Source organism: Sus scrofa, unplaced genomic scaffold (assembly GCF_000003025.6).
Source record: "Sus scrofa isolate TJ Tabasco breed Duroc unplaced genomic scaffold, Sscrofa11.1 Contig59, whole genome shotgun sequence".
In the NCBI taxonomy this organism is placed as follows: domain Eukaryota; kingdom Metazoa; phylum Chordata; class Mammalia; order Artiodactyla; family Suidae; genus Sus; species Sus scrofa.
In genome coordinates, this window is record NW_018085257.1 from 1,453,741 (window position 1) to 1,460,816 (window position 7,076).

At 36.1% G+C, this 7,076-nt stretch overlaps 1 pseudogene; it reads left to right on the forward strand.

Moving 5' to 3' along the window:
* The first annotated feature begins 2,377 nt into the window (after positions 1-2,377).
* On the forward strand, positions 2,378-6,602 carry LOC100525325 (annotated as a pseudogene).
* The last annotated feature ends 474 nt before the right edge of the window (positions 6,603-7,076 follow it).

Here is a 7,076-nt window from a genome sequence, read left to right on the forward strand (position 1 = left end):
TATATATATATGTTTAATATATGGCTGTATCATTATGCTGTAGAGCAGAAATTGAAGCAACATTGTAAATAAATTAACTCTAATAAAAAATAAAATAAAATGAGTACTTTTGGGATATTCATTAACCTTCATTAGATAAGTGACAAAATAGATTTAAAGGGATAGTAAAATCCTTAGTAAAATTTCACAATGAATGTGTTCATTTAATAAATCCTCAGCAAAAATTAAAAATTTAACTGGATTGATGAATGGGTATTTTATGTGCTCAATATATTGATATGCATAGAAGAATAAATGCAAATATTGTTACAACAAATTTCTCATAGAAAAAGAAAGTTATAAGATAAAAAAACTAAATGGATTTATGTAAACCTAAAATTCCTGAATAAAAACAATTGTAGAAAGATAGAAAATGATTAATAGAAGGCTGAAGTTCTTTACTTTATCCTTTGTTTTGATGTCTGTTTTATTTGGATTTCCATCATGTAGCAGAATGGATTTTAAAACCAGCAAATCAAATAGGTATGTCCACTGGTGAGAAAAATCTCTCTTTGTATCCAAGGCTATGACCTGTCAGGGGAAACATAAATCTGGTTGGAAGAGTCAGGAAGGAGGTCTCCCTACATCTCCTTCTGGGTTCCCACACACATGGCATCTCCCTGATGGATGGTGTTGCCTCACAATTGTCCCTGAGAACCATCTGCCTGAGAACCACCTTGTCCCAGGTCTCATAAATGATCATCACTGGATGTGGAGCTAAGATTGGCATCTTTATCAAGCTCTCAAGGTGATTGTACAGAACATCCCAGTTTAGGGACCACTGCCCTATGGCATCAGTCCTAGGTGCAGGAGGAAGAAAAGTGAGCTATTAACACAGGTGTAATGCTTGTCTCTTTACCAAGAGCTTGGTGCCCTGTTAGCTTGTGTCCTCTCCCTGATGGGAAGAGCATAGATTTCACCTCTCCATTTCTGAAGTAGGTGAACTAACTGAGGAGGAATATCCAGGCTCATGTCTTTTCTCTCTGAAGCTGGTGAGAATTTCAGGACCACAGAAGTTGTGGCTAAATCTGTTGTCATGGTGTCATATGGATTAGGTGAGAAGACAGTCCATGATCCTGGCAGATAGATCACATGAGCATAAATTTCACAGCAGAACAGCATATGTTTTTTTGGAAACAGGTGTGTGCGTGTGTGTGCGTGTGTGTGTGAACACGGGTGATCAACACTTCTGTGTGCTCTTCCTTAAGCCACTTCTTTTTCCTAGTTCCTAAAGATGGATAGAGGAGATATTCTTGGCTTTTCTCTGAACTTTCTTGATAAGAACTGTTTTCATTTTAGATTGTGCTTGATGAAGGCATGAGAGGGTTTTTTGTATATATGTATATATTAATATATAATTTTATTTTAATATATAGTTTTATATAATTTACATATAATATTTATATAATATATAATTTATAATTTTGTATATATTTATATATTAATATATAATTTTATTTTTATTAGGTTATAGTTTATTTACATTGTTATGCCAAGTTATGCTTTGCAGAGAAGGAACCCAGTCATAAATATATACATATTTTAAATATATTTTTATATTATATGTATTATATAACTCTCTATACATGTGTGTATATATGTACACATATATACACACACACATTATTTCTCTCATATTATCTTCCATCATGTTCTATCCTACAAGATTGGTTATATACATTGTTAAATCATGAGAGGTAAGAGAATGATAAACTTGTGTACTAGTAAAATGTATTTAACTGGCAGTAATATTTTTAGTTTTTCCTGCACTATTTCAAGACTGAGCTCTAAGTCACTTTGAGTCTAAGCAAAAGGTATGCTTCTTTTTTCTTCAACTTTTATATATAGTGTACTCTTTGACCATTTATTTTTGATCCACTTGTCATTAACTATATCTCATTAAAACTTCCTCTGAATACAACTCATTAATGAGTTTTAGATTTCAAAATTTCAATATTTAATCAACTTGAAGGTCAAGACTTATGGTTGCTTCTAAATGTACAAACAAAATGTAAATTATGTAGATTTAATTTTAGATACCTTTGCTAAGACATTTTTTTTCTTTACTGATTATACATAGAGGGCTGATGCCCTCTTGGATGATGCAAAAATGCCACTGATCCAGTTTCTCTTCTGTATCCAACTCTCCTAGCTGATAGATAGTTCACTCATTTCACATGATGATACCATGCATTTAAAGGATATTTGTAGAGTCATGTCTGTGCAGACAGACCTTGTCATATTCTCCAGTAGCCTAGATTACATTTTATCTTGCTACTATAAAATATTATGTGATGGTTACTGCTTCTTTTACTCTCTGTTCATTCTAGCAGACAGGAGAAAAGAATGAGGAGGAAGAACCAGAGCCATGTGTCCACGTTCCCCTTTGTGGGGCTCCCCATCCAGCCAGAGCAGTAGGATGTGTTCTTGGCCCTGTTCCTGGGCATGCACCTGACCACAGTTCTGTGGACCCTGCTCATCATCCTGCTCATCAGGCGGGATCCTCACCTCCACACTCCCATGTACTTCTTCCTCAGCCACTTGGCCCTCACAAATATCTCCTTTTTATCTGTCACTGTCACCAAGATACTGATGAACATGCAGATTCAGGATCAATCCATCTCCTATGCAGAGTGTATAGCACAGATCTCTTTGTTCATAGTTTTTGCTGTTCTGGACAATTTCCTTCTCACCTCAATGGCATATAGTCAGTATGTGGCCAAATGTCACCCTCTCCACTACACCAACATCATGAGAGAGGGACTGTTCATTACTAGTAACTGTATCTTGGCTTCTCTCCAGTGCTATTGCCCTTAGTCATACCTTCCTCCTGACCCAGCTCTCCTTTTGTGCTGACAGCATCATCCCCCATTTCTTCTGTGACTTTGGTACCCTGCTCAAACTCTCCTGCTCAGACACATCCCTCAATGAGCTGGTCATTTTCACGATAGGAGAGGGAGTCATCACCTTCTCACTCATGTGCAACTTGGTCTCTTATGGCTGCATCGGGGCCACCATCCTCAAGGGTCCATCCACCAAGAGCATCTGTAAAGCCTTCTCAACATGTGCTTCCAACCTCTCTGTGGTTTCTCCGTATCATGGAACAATTATTGGGATGTATTTTCTACCATCATCCAGCACCTCCAGTTCCAAGGACATAATTACCTCTGTGATGTATACAGTGGTCACCCCATTGCTGAATCCCTTCATTTACAGCCTGAGGAACAGAGACATGAAGGGGGCCCTGGAGAAACTCTTCCACAAGGCAGAAGTTTTGTCTTAGTGACATTTGCTCATCTTTATAACAGACACATGTAGTCACATATCCCTGATCCTGCGAGTCTAATCTTTGGGCCAGCCTGGAATGAATACTCAGTAAATATTTGGTAACTTGAATCACATTTTGTTGCAGTTATTCTTTCTTTTTCTTGCAAATCGTTGGCATAAATTGTTGATTCTGTGTTAATATTGTGTATTAATGCTTATTTACTGTATTGAACAATTACATAGTTAATAGTACATATGTCTCTCCTTTATTTCCCAGGGGGAAAAAAGTGCTTTTTTTTAAACATCTCTATTTAGATTAAGTTCATGTATAAATTGTGTACATATTTAAAATGTTCAGATTGGTATTTTGAGTTACATATACTGTGAAATACCACCACAATCAAGTTAATTGATATATTAATCATCCCCACATACTTAACATTTTAATTTATTTGTGTGAGCAGTGAGCGATCCTAAGAGACTGCACTAGTGAATACCATGCATACAATAGTCTGGGTCACTATAGTCATCATGTTGCACACTTGCTCTCAGGAGAACTTACTCCTCCTGCGTAACTGGTCTTTGTCCATTATGTTAGTGAAATAAGTCAAACTCAAAACAAGACAAATACTGCATAATCTCCCTTTTATGTGGAAACTAAAATGGTCAAATACATAGAGTAGAGGATAGGAGGGTGGTTGCTACAGGCTGTGGAGGAGGACATGGGGGTCCCTATGAATTGGTGGAAGCTCCAGGCTGACCAGGCCCCTGTGGCATAGAAAGGTGGCAGAACTGGGAAAGGCTAAAGTATGTATTCTCCTCTCCTCCCTCCCCATTCAATGTTTTTTTTTTCATGATTTTGGCTCCTGGGGGGTCAGCAGAAGGAACTGTATAGCGGCCTTTATTGCTCCAGGCAACAATCCACAGGTATGAGTTCAGCTCCTCCACTTAGGGATTCAAGTCTTCTTATGGATTTTAGAAACACTAATCTCTCTAAGACACGGTGGATCCCTTCACTCAGCAGTTCACTCTCAGACTACTTGTGTCTGGAGTGTTTTGACTGCATGCATGAGTTTGAAGAAAATACCCGCTCAGCTCAGACTGGGATTGAGAAAGACAAAGAAAGCACCCCATGGTTTGGCGTATTCTGTTGCCTGCATTGAATTTGGTGTCTGTCTCATTCAATGTCTTCATTATGAATATCCATGAACATAATTTCTATTCAGCATAGTGATACCAAATTTATGTTATGAGCCTAAGTAATAATCTCTTTTCTTCTACATCCAGGCAGGGACCACATAGTTCTCCTCCTTCAGGCTGTATTTAGTTAAAAATGAATAGGATCAATATTGCTGCTGAGGCTCAGCACCACGTAGCTGCAAGAGAAGAGTATTTGGGAAAACAGATCTCAATTGCAGGGTTTCCTTGCCAGAGTGTATAGCCTGGGGAAATTCCCTTCATGCCTCTGAATATCCATTTCTTCTTCTGTAGACATTGAAAACATTGCAAAACTTCTAAAATATGTTTGATTTGAAACAACTGCAATACTAAATTTGGCTTAACATGACCACTGGCCAAGCATAATGAACATTAGCTTTCCTTCCCTATGTATCAGTATCACCTTTGTCTCATATATTTGTTCATGTTTATAGTTCTCCATCCAATTCTTTATGGGAAGAAGCTTCTTATTTATTTCCTTCCATTACCTATGAGTAGAATTGCTGGGTCATGAGTAAGTTGAACTTTATGAGAAACTGGCTAACAATTTCCCATTAAGTTTCTACATTATGTGTTAATGCCAACCATATATGAGAGTTCCAATTTCTAAAATCCTCACTGCCTCTGGTATTGCTAGTCATCTGATGTCAGCCATTCTAGTGGGTTTGTTGTGATATCTCGCTGTGGTTTTCATTTCCACTTGTCTAGTGACTAATGATGTTGGTTGTCTTTATGCAGACTGATCTGCTATCTTCCTTGGTGAAATATGTTTTCAAATCTTTTACCCAAAGTTTTTAAAAATAATTGACCCACTTGTTTTCTGTATGTGTTGTGGATTCATCTTTATCAGAAATATGTTTTATAAATATTTTCCACAAGTCTGAATCTAGTTCTTCTATTTTTTAAAGAGTTTCATTTGAAAGGCAGGTGCATCTCATTTTTATGAAGTCCAAATTATTATTTTTTTCTTTCCGAGGTCATGACTATTGTGTCCTATTCAGTAAATTTTGATACCCCAATTTTCCAAGATTGTGTCCAATGTTCTCTTGAAAATAGTTTTCTCATTACAGTTCTTACCCATTTGACCCATTTCTAGTTATATATTTTGCATGTGGTGCAACATAAGACTCCATGTTCTTTTAAGACATATTGATACTGAATCATACTGCCACCATTTATTGAAACAATATCCTATTCACATTTAATTACCTTGGTTCATTTGTAACATATTATTTGACCTAATATATATTGTTCCATTACAAAATTATTCATTCTATTCAAATTATTCATTGATCTATATTCCTATCCTCATGAAATTTTTGTTGTTTTGATTGCTATGGAGTAAGAAGCTGTTTTGAAATAAGGAAAAGTAATTCTGGCTGTTTTTTCCTCATTTTTACATTATTTTGTTTATTTTTATTCCCTTTCACTTCTATTTAAAATTTAGAATTATCTTCTCAAAGTAGGCTGCTATGGTTTTGACTTTGATTACCTGGAGTCTATAGGTTAATTGTGGAGATAGCTTCCTCTATAATTTCATTGAGTTATCCAGTTTATGTGCAAATATATCTCTCTTATTTATGTCCTCTTTAATTTCGCCTGTGAATTTTTTGTTGTTTTTTGACAACTTGTGTTTCACATATTTTGATAAATACATCCAGGTGTCTTTGTTGTTGTTGTTGTTGTTTTACTGCTATGATTGTATATGTAAATTCTCAATTCACAATGCTGACTTCTAGGATATAGACATAGCATTGATTTTGGGATTCTATTCTTTAACCTTGTTTCATGCTACTTAAACACACCTAGTTCAAATAGATTTTTTTTTTAATTTTGTTTTCTTTCCCTATTTTTCTGCCTTTGTTTAGATTAATTTGGTTTGCATCACTATTTCTTTCCCACATTTTAGGGCTGCATATGAGCATATGAATGCTCCCAGTCTGGTGGTTGAAATAGAGCTGTAGCTGCAGGTCCACACTAAAGCCACAGCAATGTGGGATTCCAGCCATATCTGTGATCTATACCATAGCTCAGGGCAACACAGGAACCTTAATCCACTTTATGAGGGCAGACATCAAACCCACATCCTCATTAATGCTAGGCAGGTTCATTCCTGCTGAGCCACAATGGGAACTCCCTTATTATTCATTTTCCATCTTTTTCTGCCTATATATATTTATTTATATATATTTATATTTGAACCTCAGTTTTTTCCCCAGTCTTTTCAAATTTTGATATTTTCTTTGTGTGTGTGTCTTGCCTATGCTACATGCAGTAACATTACAAATTTTATATGTAAACATAAGAGTAAATTGTATATAACTAGCATTTGGAATGAAATTTAAGGTTGTGCTGATATTCTCAACTCTAGTCTTTTTGGAGTTTCAAGATGGGTATCAAAATTTTTGAAGGAGTTTGTGTATGATACATGTGGAGATTTATGATAGCAACTTTCCATAATGATGCCATTTATTTTTCCATAAGCTCTGATTTAGGTGATCCCGTGGGTGAATGAAGATAATCTGACCATGTTGCCGCTTGCAATGGGGTTC